This window comes from Taudactylus pleione, unplaced genomic scaffold, assembly GCF_031769625.1.
Source record: "Taudactylus pleione unplaced genomic scaffold, aTauple2 ptg000147l, whole genome shotgun sequence".
In the NCBI taxonomy this organism is placed as follows: domain Eukaryota; kingdom Metazoa; phylum Chordata; class Amphibia; order Anura; family Myobatrachidae; genus Taudactylus; species Taudactylus pleione.
The window spans coordinates 2,826,898-2,841,631 of NW_028284549.1; positions in this window are offsets into that span (position 1 = coordinate 2,826,898).

The window sequence follows — 14,734 nt, forward strand, 5'->3', positions numbered from 1 at the left end:
GCCCCATTGTTAATCTGGCCCTGGCTAGGAGCAGTGATGAATATTCTTTCACCTACATTTGCAAAAAGATTTCATTCTGCACAACGCGATGTTTAAATAACCATCCAGGGGCGGATGTTGCTTACAGGTTTAAGGGTTTGCAGCACGGTCATTTTACAATGTTAGGAGGTGTGTTCTGCTCATTTATTATAGATTCCACTTTCTAATAATGGCATCCTAAAAAGGGAATTACCATAGCAAGTACTTGTATCACTATAATGCTCTTCAATGCAAAAGCTTGGGGTAAAGTCGCCAGCAGGCATCAGCTGCACCGGGTGGCTGAAAGGCTGCCATCGGCTATATGGATGCAGAGTATACTGGCGGCACCAGTGCTGCAGCATTGTACCGGCTTCAGGGGCAGATGCCCCCCTACCCCTCACCCCATTTATTTAGCCAGAAGAGAGACTTTTTCAGTTTGACTTCATTTTTCTATTTGTAATTTATTTTAACTTTTTTTTTTTATTTTGTATAAAGTGATGGTGTCATGAAACAAAATAAATAGTGTTAAACAACAATACATAAAGTAGTTAGAACGAAGGAACCTTTTAAATATACCTTTTTATAAGCACCTACCACAACATGTATAACTTGTATAATAAGGTACTAGAATTTCTAGGCACGTCTACGTTATAATATGTCCACACCCTCACTGTGACTTCACAACGCCCCTACTATGATGTTTAGAAAGCAAGGTGGCATAGTGGTTAGCATTACTGCCTCACAGTTCTGAGGTTATGAGTTCAATTCCTGCTCATGGTCTATCTGTGGTGAGTTTGTATGTTCTCACTGTGTTTGGGTGGGTTTCCTCCGGGTGCTTCATTTTCCTCCCACACTCCAAAAGCATACTGTTAGGTTACTTGGATTCTGATAATAATAGCCATAGTGTGTGTGCCCACGCGCCCTTGTATGTTATGGGGCAGGGACTGATACAAAGGACATAAAATTCTCTGTACAGTGCTGCACATATTGGTGGCACTATATAAATAAACGGTACTTGTGTACTTTACGGACTCATTGCAGAGAGAACCCAAGTGTCCTACACTCATTATTATCAATCATGGTAATGTCTAAATCCCCTTGACGGAGAGGACCCTGATGTCATCAGCCAGTGTCCATCGTCATTCCCTACCATCCAAGTGGGCATAGAGGGGGAATATAACCTTGTGGCGAGCCACCGAGCCCGAAGCGTGGCGAGCGCACAACTTTCTTCTTTAGTTGGGGACAACTTTCGGTACTTGTGTACGTAAAGTACACAAGTACCATTTAAAACATTCTTTGGGTTCTCTCTGCAATGAGTCCGTAAAGTACACAAGTACCGTTTTATTAAACAACAAAATCTTTTTTTAAGTTTAGTTCAATGTGAATCTTCACCAATTCCATATTGCAAAGGAGATAAAATAAACAATACTATACAGCCTGAGGCCCTGAGCTACTCCTGAGCCCTGATGAGAAATTGCATTATCCTCTACGGGCCGGGAAACTTAGCCAATCACAAGTGTTTCCCTGTGCAAGCCGTTTGTGATTGGTTGAACAGTTTTTTGAAGCTACTAGTGACTTTAGGGTGATGTAATTTACCTGAGAAATATATCTAAAATGCATCCACCACAATGAGGACATATCTCAAGGGCGTGTGTTTCATTTGTGTCGTTTACACCCTTACTGTATGAAATGACACACGAACGCCTCTGTTCCACGACTCTCGGTGCTAGAGCCACAAGTACAGGTTACATATAACTCTAAATTCAGGTAATTGTGAACAGTGTCTCAAAGCACATCTTCATGTAGTGTAAATGGACTTACATCTGACTAAGGGCCTGCTGCGACCGCATTAACGTCTATCACCAGCAGGCACAACTGCGACTATATGGAGTGGAGTCACTACTGGTGGTGACACCCTGTGCTGCACTGAGTAAATTCTCTCACGCACGTAAAAGGAGGTGTGGCCTCATTCCAGAAATGCCACACCCCCTAATGTGTGCCGGTTTGGGGGCGTGACCGTGTGTCACACCATTCTCATCATGCTGGTGGGGACTTGCCCAGCGTTCTGGGAGCAGCTGGGCAAGGACTAAGAAGCCTAATTTGTGCGTCTTTAGATGGTAACATCATGCTTTGTCGCACCATCGAAACTTGCACCAGCCCTATGCTAGGCGCAGATTCTCCATCAGAGTACGGCCTCCAATGTAAGTAAGTGTCTGAGTACGCGACCACTGCAGTGCGATGACCGCAACATGCCCATAAAATGTCACATCTTCGTGCATCTGAATAGCCGCCTTCCAAGCACTGCCCAGGAATGCCCAATCAGGGGCCTAAATAGGGGGTTTGCTGCCCCCATTCAGTGCCACAGGCCTAATTACCCCACGGGCCTAGTGTCCGACAACCTGGTGGGCTAGGAAGAGATTTATGGTATCATAGCTGTCCGGTACTCAGCCGCATTCTTCTGCCGCTGGCCCTTCCTGGCCACCGGCAACACTTGAGCCCAGTGCTGGATAATGCCCAAGCGCCCCCCTTTGCCGGGCCTGTCAGATGGAGCCCAGGGCAAGATTCCCCACACGCACCCTGCTGGTTACACCACTGCAACCAATGCACTTCAGCCACCATCCAGCTCCATCGTAACTGCGCCTCTGCGTACACACAGCATAACGCATGCGCCATACCAGTTTTTAGGGTTTTACACGCAGTTGTAAAAAATCCTTCAACTCCATGAACATCGGCGTTGCATGCGGGCTCAGAATCAGGCCCTGAATGAGGTCCTAGCTTACTACGGCTGGCAGTCAGGAGGAGAATGTAAAGTTGGGGTATAGTTGGGTGATAGGGACATTAGATGTTTCAGTTGTGATGTCTGAGTGGAGGGCAAAACACTAGAAATGACTGGCCAGTGGGTCATACTTGCCAACTTTCCCGGAAGGTCTGGGAGAGTTCCGAATTGGGGGAAGGGGGCTCTCCCAGCCTCCTGACAGAGTTGGCCATTCTCCCAGTACCTCCCACTTCTCGACTTAACTGGTCGGCCAGAATGTTGGATGATGCGACTTGCATTAAATGGCGTCATCCTAGCGTTGCCCTCAAATTGCGCAAACACTCCCTTACTGTGCTCGGACTACTGTACATTAGAATGCCCCATCTCCCCTTCCAGGCACAGGCTGGCACTATGTCCAGAGTCACCGAATTCTGCATGGGTACATATGCATGTATCCGATGACTTCTGCTTCACGCAGTCAGGCGTACAGTGCTGCTCACTCTGCATTGGGCTCCTAGTGCGTTATAATTGGGTATGACGGCTCTAGAAAGTGGATGTTTATTAAGTTAAAATCCATATATCCATAAAAGTAAATATTGCAAATAGTATTTATATTTTAAAGAAAGACCTACAGGGAGCCAATAGTGTTCTCTGAAATTATTAAACGGATTACATGAAACATCATACAAGCATGCCCAATAAACCAGTGTTCCTTCTCTAGCACAATGTTACAGTGAACAGCTCCACTGTGACTTAGCCACGATGTCCTGCAGGCAACGCCGGATTGTCCCCAAGCACAGATTTGCCGGAGTCATTTCTGCGAGACTGAATTAGAATTTGAGCGGATGATGAGCCATAAGTGCTAAGCAAGATGTGAGCTATTATAGGCTTCGCCAGTTGTCCCTTCTTTTTTCCCTTGTGGCAGCCTCTACATAGATAGACTGTGAGACAAATCCAAGGGCTAAGACAAATATGCTTGTTAGTAGCACTGCAAACGCTGCTGCTCAAAGGTGCTGTAAGAAAAATCCAGTAGGACAGTTGTTTGTATCACATTAACTTGCATGGAACTGATCAAAGCTAATATCTTGCTGTCACAGGCTGGAGAATAGTATATGCTGGACATAGCCTTTATTCTGGAGACCATAGTGCAGGGGAGGCCAACCAGTCAGAGGCAAAGAGCCAAAACATATGTGTAGTCAAGTCAAAGAGCCGATTGCATGTGCGCGCCAAAGGCCACACCCCATTTTTGTGTGCACGCCTTTGGCATGACCTTGTGTCACACCCCCGTTTTTAGTCATGCTGGGGGCGAGCCCAGCACATTGAAAATACCCAATTTACATAAACTTCCCAATATTTTTTCACTGTTGATTCGAAAGAAACGCCAGAGCAATATAGAAAGCCATGTTCACAAAAAATACATAGAAACAAGCCAGATCCACATAAAATCCGTCTAAAAAACCACATCCACATAAAATACATATTAAAATCCAGAACCACATAAAATACACTGAAAAAAGCCAAATCCACATAAAATATGCTGTAAAAACCACATCCACATAAAATACACTCTGAAATCCAGAATCACATAAAATACATTGAAAAAGCAATATTCACATAATACACACTTCAGCTCCTCCATGTGTCACTCCAGCCCCCTCCCTTGCCATTCCAGGTCACATACATGTGTAATTGCAGCCCCCCCATGCCACTGCAGCGGCCCCTCATGTGTCACTCCAGCCACCCCCACCCCCCCCTGTAGTTATCTCAACAGTCTCTCTCTGCCCCTATAAGCATGGCATCATCCCCCCAGATCTCAGGCTGCCCCCCAACTGGCTCTCAGGCAGTAGTGCCCTTTATGTTGTGTCCCATATAGTTGTGCCCCCCCCCTGTAGCTGTGCCCATTAAGCAATGCCCCCTGTAGTTGTGCCCATTATGCAATGCTCCCTGTAGCTGTGCCCCCTATAGTTGTACCCATTAAGCAATGCCCCTAGTAGTTGTTGCCCTTCTGCAGTGCCCCCTGTAGCTGTGCCCATTATGCAATGCCCCCTGTAGCTGTGCCCCTTCTGCAATGCCCCCTGTGTACCCATTAAGTAATGCACCAGTAGTTGTGGCCCTTATGCAATGCCCCCTGTAGCTGTGCCCATTATGCAACGCCCCCTGTAGATGTGCCCAGTGGCGTAAGTTCATCCCAGACGCCCAGAGGCAAGTTAACATTTAGTGCCCCCCTATCCCCCATATTTACAGCCCTAAGTGGGGTGAATATTTTATTGGTGATGGAGGAGGTGCCCCTTCAGTGCTGGCGCCTGGCAGCAGGCGCCTCCATTGTTTCCCATACTTCTGCCCCTGGATGTGCCCCTTCTGCAATGCCCCCTGTAGTTTTGCCTATTAAGCAATGCCCCCTGTAGCTGTGCCCCTTCTGAAGTGCCCCCTTTAGCTGTGCCCATTATGCAGTGCCCCCTGTAGTTGTGCCCATGAAGCAATGCCCCCAGTAGTTGTGGCCCTAATGCAGTGCCCCCTGTAGCTGTGCCCCTTCCGCAATGCCCCATGTAGTTGTGCCCATTATGCATGCCCCCTGTAGCTGTGGCCCTCATTCAGAGCCACTCGCTAGCAGCAGTACGCTCGTTCCGAGCGATGTTCGCACATCTGCGCATGCGTACGGTTTTTAGTACGCATGCGCGAACCAGTCAGTGCGGTCGAAAATCGTTTGTACGCAATATAGCGAGTGCCTGCTATTTTGAGTGACAGAATGAGGCGTATGTGGGTGGTAACAGGGGAAGGTGCTTGAAAACGGGGAGTGGAGATCCGAACACAGGCGTGCTTAAAGGTCAAAACGGGCGTTTTATGGGTGTGCATAATTAATATAGCAGCGTCATTGACCACGTCACTTGTTTTTTTTTAACTCAGAACTGCTCGCAAAATAGCGGTTGAAAAAACCAACCACAAGAATAGCGAGCAGTTCATATCCTGCTCGATGTACTCGATTAATCTAATATATAGCGGACATGACGTATGGTGCGAGCGGCCAGGGGGCGTTTTTAACAAATAAACGAGCGTATGTTTTGCTCGCTCGTTCAGACTTAGAGGTGTGAACAGACTGCAATGTGCGAACGGATCATTTGAATAGCCACCCCTTGTTTTAGAACGAACAAACGCAAATAGCGAACGGCTCTGAATGAGGGCTAGTGCCCCTTCTGCAATGCCCCGTGTAGTTGTGCGCATTGTGCAATGCCCCCTGTAGCTGTGCCCCTTCCGCAATGCCCCATGTAGTTGTGCCTATTAAGCAATGCCCCCAGTAGTTGTGGCCCTTATGCAATGCCCCCTGTAGCTGTGCCCATTAAGCAATGCCCCCTGTAGCTGTGCCCCTTCTGCAGTGCCCCTGTAGTTGTGCCCATTAAGCAATGCCCCCCAGTAGTTGTGCCCCTTCTGCAATGCTCCCTGTAATCATGCCCCCTAAGGTAGTGCCCTCAGTACTACCACCCCCTCCCTGCCCACACCCCTATGAAGAAACTTACCTGTCTTCATGCTGGCACTGTTCCACACCATCAGGGCTCCCAAGTCCCGCCGTCGCTTCTGCTGCCTGCTGGATCTAACTGGATCCAGCAGGCGTGCGAACTCCTCACATCGCGGGTGACGTCATGACCCGCGCACTGTATCACTGGGAACGCTGGCCTCTGAAGCGATCAGAGGCTTCTTTAGTCTCTGATTGCTTCAGAGACCAGAGTTCTGAGTACCAGTGGAGGGCTGCCGAGCCGGGAGCCACAAGGGAAACATAAAAGAGCCGCATGTGGCTCGAGAGCCACGGGTTGGCCACCCCTGCCAGAGTGCAATTCAGAGGACATCGGGGCTCATTCGGAGCTGGGTGCCTATTGGTTTCTCTCTGTGCACACATCAATGGATACCAATGGCGGACACAGATTGAAATTGTATGGAGCTCCGCCAGGCTCCGGTACTAGTACACGGGGAGGTGTGGCCAGACCCCCTCCTTATAAAATAAAAAAATATTAAGTGTGCAGCCATGAAGCGGGTGTGCACATCGCACAGGGGGGTACCAGTCGCAGATTTGGTGGGGAGGATGAGTGCAATCGCTCCCTCCGCACATCAAGCAGGGAGAGAGAGGAGTGACTGCAGGGCTGCTGCAGCAGCCTCTCTCCCTAGCCCAGCACACAGTAATGTGTGTGCAGCAGTCTACTCTTTCTCCTGCCTGAAGTGCTGCATCCTATAGTGAGGGTGGTGGGAGGGGCTGCAGGACACGGGCCCCTGCCAGGCCCATCCAACAGGCCCAGACCCTAGTAAAGAATACACGCCCCCCATACCCTCCTCTGTGCCCCTGACAGGGGGCTGGTGGGCATGTTGGTGTCAGCGACTGCATCTTAAGACGCAATTCCACTGTCACCAACGTCCATGGACCCACGGACATTCTGCATCTGCCATAGGCAAGTGCAGTGTCCTGTAGTGTGGCCAAAGATCCACCAATAGTGTGTCTTTGCACACACATCGGTAGATTTGCATACAGATGCAGTAGTTGCACAATCATCTCCTACCTGTTATTTTATAGACTGTAATTGATAAACGTTACTTCAAAGCTGATTGGTTGCCATGGGCAACTTCTCCACTGGTCCACTCTAAGTTTTTTACTGCTTGATAAATAAACCTGAGAGTCTGTATACTGGTGACTACAGTGTAATGCTGAGACTCCTTATACTGGTGACTACAGTGTAATGCTGAGACTCCTTATACCGGTGACTACAGTGTAATGCTGAGACTCCTTATACCGGTGACTACAGTGTAATGCTGAGACTCCTTATACCGGTGACTACAGTGTAATGCTGAGACTCCTTATACTGGTGACTACAGTGTAACGCTGAGACTCCTTATACCGGTGACTACAGTGTAATGCTGAGACTCCTTATACTGGTGACTACAGTGTAACGCTGAGACTCCTTATACCGGTGACTACAGTGTAATGCTGAGACTCCTTATACTGGTGACTACAGTGTAATGCTGAGACTCCTTATACTGGTGACTACAGTGTAACGCTGAGACTCCTTATACTGGTGACTACAGTGTAATGCTGAGACTCCTTATACTGGTGACTACAGTAATGCTGAGACTCCTTATACTGGTGACTACAGTGTAATGCTGAGACTCCTTATACTGGTGACTACAGTGTAACGCTGAGACTCCTTATACCGGTGACTACAGTGTAATGCTGAGACTCCTTATACTGGTGACTACAGTAATGCTGAGACTCCTTATACTGGTGACTACAGTGTAATGCTGAGACTCCTTATACTGGTGACTACAGTGTAATGCTGAGACTCCTTATACTGGTGACCACAGTGTAACGCTGAGACTCCTTATACTGGTGACTGCAGTGTAATGCTGAGACTCCTTATACTGGTGACCACAGTGTAATGCTGAGACTCCTTATACTGGTGACTACAGTGTAATGCTGAGACTCCTTATACTGGTGACCACAGTGTAATGCTGAGACTCCTTATACCGGTGACCACACTGTAATGCTGAGACTCCTTATACCGGTGACTACAGTGTAATGCTGAGACTCCTTATACTGGTGACTACAGTAATGCTGAGACTCCTTATACTGGTGACTACAGTGTAATGCTGAGACTCCTTATACTGGTGACTACAGTGTAATGCTGAGACTCCTTATACTGGTGACCACAGTGTAACGCTGAGACTCCTTATACTGGTGACTGCAGTGTAATGCTGAGACTCCTTATACTGGTGACCACAGTGTAATGCTGAGACTCCTTATACTGGTGACTACAGTGTAATGCTGAGACTCCTTATACTGGTGACCACAGTGTAATGCTGAGACTCCTTATACCGGTGACCACACTGTAATGCTGAGACTCCTTATACCGGTGACTACAGTGTAATGCTGAGACTCCTTATACTGGTGACTACAGTGTAACGCTGAGACTCCTTATACTGGTGACTACAGTGTAATGCTGAGACTCCTTATACTGGTGACTACAGTAATGCTGAGACTCCTTATACTGGTGACTACAGTGTAATGCTGAGACTCCTTATACTGGTGACTACAGTGTAATGCTGAGACTCCTTATACTGGTGACCACAGTGTAACGCTGAGACTCCTTATACTGGTGACTGCAGTGTAATGCTGAGACTCCTTATACTGGTGACCACAGTGTAATGCTGAGACTCCTTATACTGGTGACTACAGTGTAATGCTGAGACTCCTTATACTGGTGACCACAGTGTAATGCTGAGACTCCTTATACCGGTGACCACACTGTAATGCTGAGACTCCTTATACCGGTGACTGCAGTGTAATGCTGAGACTTATTAAACCGGTGACTACAGTGTAATGCTGAGACTCCTTATACCGGTGACTGCAGTGTAATGCTGAGACTCCTTATACCAGTGACTGCAGTGTAATTCTGGGACTCCTTATACTGGTGACCGCAGTGTAATGCTGAGACTCCTTATACCGGTGACTACAGCGTAATGCTGAGACTCCTTATACCGGTGACTGCAGTGTAACGCTGAGACTCCTTATACCGGTGACTACAGTGTAACGCTGAGACTCCTTATACTGGTGACCACAGTGTAATGCTGAGACTCCGTATACTGGTGACTACAGTGTAATGCTGAGACTCCTTATACCGGTGACCGCAGTGTAATGCTGAGACTCCTTATACCGGTGACTGCAGTGTAATGCTGAGACTCCTTATACTGGTGACTACAGTGTAATGCTGAGACTCCTTATACCGGTGACTACAGTGTAATGCTGAGACTCCTTATACCGGTGACTACAGTGTAATGCTGAGACTCCTTATACTGGTGACTACAGTGTAACGCTGAGACTCCTTATACCGGTGACTACAGTGTAATGCTGAGACTGCTTATACTGGTGACTGCAGTGTAATGCTGAGACTCCTTATACCGGTGACTACAGTGTAATGCTGAGACTCCTTATACCGGTGACTACAGTGTAATGCTGAGACTCCTTATACTGGTGACTACAGTGTAACGCTGAGACTCCTTATACTGGTGACTACAGTGTAACGCTGAGACTCCTTATACTGGTGACTACAGTGTAACGCTGAGACTCCTTATACTGGTGACTACAGTGTAATGCTGAGACTCCTTATACTGGTGACCACAGTGTAACGCTGAGACTCCTTATACTGGTGACTGCAGTGTAATGCTGAGACTCCTTATACTGGTGACCACAGTGTAATGCTGAGACTCCTTATACCGGTGACCACACTGTAATGCTGAGACTCCTTATACTGGTGACCACAGTGTAATGCTGAGACTCCTTATACCGGTGACTACAGTGTAATGCTGAGACTTATTAAACCGGTGACTACAGTGTAATGCTGAGACTCCTTATACCGGTGACTGCAGTGTAATGCTGAGACTCCTTATACCAGTGACTGCAGTGTAATTCTGGGACTCCTTATACTGGTGACCGCAGTGTAATGCTGAGACTCCTTATACCGGTGACTACAGCGTAATGCTGAGACTCCTTATACCGGTGACTGCAGTGTAATGCTGAGACTCCGTATACTGGTGACTACAGTGTAATGCTGAGACTCCTTATACCGGTGACCGCAGTGTAATGCTGAGACTCCTTATACCGGTGACTGCAGTGTAATGCTGAGACTCCTTATACTGGTGACTACAGTGTAATGCTGAGACTCCTTATACCGGTGACTACAGTGTAATGCTGAGACTCCTTATACCGGTGACTACAGTGTAATGCTGAGACTCCTTATACTGGTGACTACAGTGTAACGCTGAGACTCCTTATACTGGTGACTACAGTGTAACGCTGAGACTCCTTATACTGGTGACTACACTGTAATGCTGAGACTCCTTATATACCGGTGACTACACTGTAATGCTGAGACTCCTTATACCGGTGACTACAGTGTAATGCTGAGACTCCTTATATACCGGTGACTACACTGTAATGCTTAGACTCCTTATACCGGTGACTACAGTGTAATGCTGAGACTCCTTATACCGGTGACTACAGTGTAATGCTGAGACTCCTTATAATGGTGACTACACTGTAATGCTGAGACTCCTTATACTGGTGACTACAGTGTAATGCTGAGACTCCTTATATACCAGTGACTACACTGTAATGCTGAGACTCCTTATACCGGTGACTACAGTGTAATGCTGAGACTCCTTATATACCAGTGACTACACTGTAATGCTGAGACTCCTTATACCGGTGACTACAGTGTAATGCTGAGACTCCTTATACCGGTGACTACAGTGTAATGCTGAGACTCCTTATAATGGTGACTACAGTGTAATGCTGAGACTCCTTATACCGGTGACCGCAGTGTAATGCTGAGACTCCTTATACCGGTGACTGCAGTGTAATGCTGAGACTCCTTATATCGGTGACTACAGTGTAATGCTGAGACTCCTTATACCGGTGACTGCAGTGTAATGCTGAGACTCCTTATACCGGTGACTGCAGTGTAATGCTGAGACTCCTTATACCGGTGACTGCAGTGTAATGCTGAGACTCCTTATACCGGTGACTACAGTAATGCTGAGACTCCTTATACCGGTGACTACAGTGTAATGCTGAGACACCTTATACCGGTGACTACAGTGTAATGCTGAGACTCCTTATACCGGTGACTACAGTGTAATGCTGAGGCTCCTTATACCGGTGACCGCAGTGTAATGCTGAGACTCCTTATACCGGTGACTGCAGTGTAATGCTGAGACTCCTTATAGTAGTGACTACAGTAATGCTGAGACTCCTTATACCAGTGACTACAGTGTAATGCTGAGACTCCTTATACCCGTGACCGCAGTGTAATGCTGAGACTCCTTATACCGGTGACTGCAGTGTAATGCTGAGACTCCTTATAGTAGTGACTACAGTAATGCTGAGACTCCTTATACTGGTGACTGCAGTGTAATGCTGAGACTCCTTATACCGGTGACTGCAGTGTAATGCTGAGACTCCTTATACCGGTGACTGCAGTGTAATGCTGAGACTCCGTATACCGGTGACTGCAGTGTAATGCTGAGACTCCTTATACCGGTGACTGCAGTGTAATGCTGAGACTCCTTATACCGGTGACTGCAGTGTAATGCTGAGACTCCTTATACCGGTGACTGCAGTGTAATTCTGGGACTCCTTATACCGGTGACCGCAGTGTAATGCTGAGACTCCTTATACCGGTGACTGCAGTGTAATGCTGAGACTCCTTATACCGGTGACTGCAGTGTAATGCTGAGACTCCGTATACCGGTGACTACAGTGTAATGCTGAGACTCCTTATACCGGTGACTGCAGTGTAATGCTGAGACTCCTTATACCGGTGACTGCAGTGTAATGCTGAGACTCCTTATACCGGTGACTACAGTGTAATTCTGGGACTCCTTATACCGGTGACTCGTATACCGGTGACTGCAGTGTAATGCTGAGACTCCTTATACCGGTGACTGCAGTATAATGCTGAGACTCCTTATACCGGTGACTGCAGTGTAATGCTGAGACTCCTTATACCGGTGACTGCAGTGTAATGCTGAGACTCCTTATACCGGTGACTGCAGTGTAATTCTGGGACTCCTTATACCGGTGACCGCAGTGTAATGCTGAGACTCCTTATACCGGTGACTACAGTGTAATGCTGAGACTCCTTATACCGGTGACTGCAGTGTAATGCTGAGACTCCGTATACCGGTGACTGCAGTGTAATGCTGAGACTCCTTATACCGGTGACTGCAGTGTAATGCTGAGACTCCTTATACCGGTGACCGCAGTGTAATGCTGAGACTCCTTATACCGGTGACTACAGTGTAATGCTGAGACTCCTTATACCGGTGACTACAGTGTAATGCTGAGACTCCTTATACCGGTGACTACAGTGTAATGCTGAGACTCCTTATACCGGTGACTACAGTGTAATGCTGAGACTGCTTATACTGGTGACTGCAGTGTAATGCTGAGACTCCTTATACCGGTGACTACAGTGTAATGCTGAGACTCCTTATACTGGTGACTACAGTGTAATGCTGAGACTCCTTATACCGGTGACTACAGTGTAATGCTGAGACTGCTTATACTGGTGACTGCAGTGTAATGCTGAGACTCCTTATACCGGTGACTACAGTGTAATTCTGGGACTCCTTATACCGGTGACTGCAGTGTAATGCTGAGACTCCTTATACTAGTGACCACAGTGTAATGCTGAGACTCCTTATACCGGTGACTACAGTGTAATGCTGAGACTCCTTATACCGGTGACTACAGTGTAATGCTGAGACTCCTTATACCGGTGACTACAGTGTAATGCTGAGACTCCTTATACCGGTGACTACAGTGTAATGCTGAGACTGCTTATACCGGTGACTGCAGTGTAATACTGAGACTCCTTATACCGGTGACTACAGTGTAATGCTGAGACTCCTTATACTGGTGACTACAGTGTAATGCTGAGACTCCTTATACCGGTGACTACAGTGTAATGCTGAGACTGCTTATACTGGTGACTGCAGTGTAATGCTGAGACTCCTTATACCGGTGACTACAGTGTAATTCTGGGACTCCTTATACCGGTGACTGCAGTGTAATGCTGAGACTCCTTATACTAGTGACCACAGTGTAATGCTGAGACTCCTTATACCGGTGACTACAGTGTAATGCTGAGACTCCTTATACCGGTGACTGCAGTGTAATTCTGGGACTCCTTATACCGGTGACTGCAGTGTAATGCTGAGACTCCTTATACTAGTGACCACAGTGCACTATATGAAATCTTTATTCCAGTGACCACAAAAGATTGCGGAGAGCCTGTATTCTGGTGATTACAATATATGCCAAAATCTGTTTTGGTGACCATATTACAATACAGATTCGTACCTCCCGTCCGGGGGTAACAGGATGGGGCAGTGTTACGCATGCCAGAGGGGCATTTACATCACTCTGGGGTCGTGTCCAGCCAGTACTCCCTGTACTGCTGGTAGTGGTAGGCTGGGCCGGGGGCAGGGTGTCATCTGCCCCCCGGGACGGTACAATTCTAGTGTTTCAGGGCCTCCAGGCTGCGGCAGGCAGAAGATACGATGCTCTGGCTCCTGTGCTGCTGCCCAGAGATAGATTAGATTCAAGTAACAGGGGCTAAAATAAAATGGCTGCCCCCATATCAGGCTAAAAAAAGATGGCCGCTGTCGACCAATGGGGAGCCAGGTTTCCCTACCCACAATTCCAAGAGGCTGGAGAATGGGAAAGGGGGCATGGCCTATCGGGGGAGTGGGAAGAGCCTTTGAGGAGCTGAATGATAAAATACATTTTTTATCACACCCACGGAGGAGAGAGGGCAGAGATGAGGAGTGCCTGCTTCCTGTCTTCTACACCAATACCAGGTAAGTGGAGGGTGGAGTGGGGCATATATATGTAGTGTGTCACAGTGGCATAAACTTTGCATTGTTTTGTTATTTAAAATATGTGTGTGCTGATTAAGTGTGAGTGTGTGTGTGTATGTATATATGTTATATGTATATATAATATATATATATATGTGGTAGAAGTGGACATTTTGAAGTGGGGGTATGGAAATATCAGGGGGACTTTACTTAGGTAGGCCCAAATCCTGAGCCCCCTGATATTTCCATACCCCCTCTTCCTCCTAAACATAGCACACCACAGCACACTGCCCACCTCACCCTGCTCTGCTATGGAGACCGCGGTCGCTGCGCTCCCTTCCCTGGGCCCTTCCCCAATCTTTCTCCTTGATGGCACTGGCATTTTGAATTCAGCACCAGCTGTAAACAAATGACAGCTCGCGGACTGGCAGCCAATTAGGGGCGGCCACGTGGCCGCTCCTGATTGGCTGACAGTCCATTAACCGTGATTGGCTCACGACCAGAGCCAAACATGCAGCTGCTTGGTGACCGGTGCTGAGACAGTGATAGTCCCAGCGCCGGCCT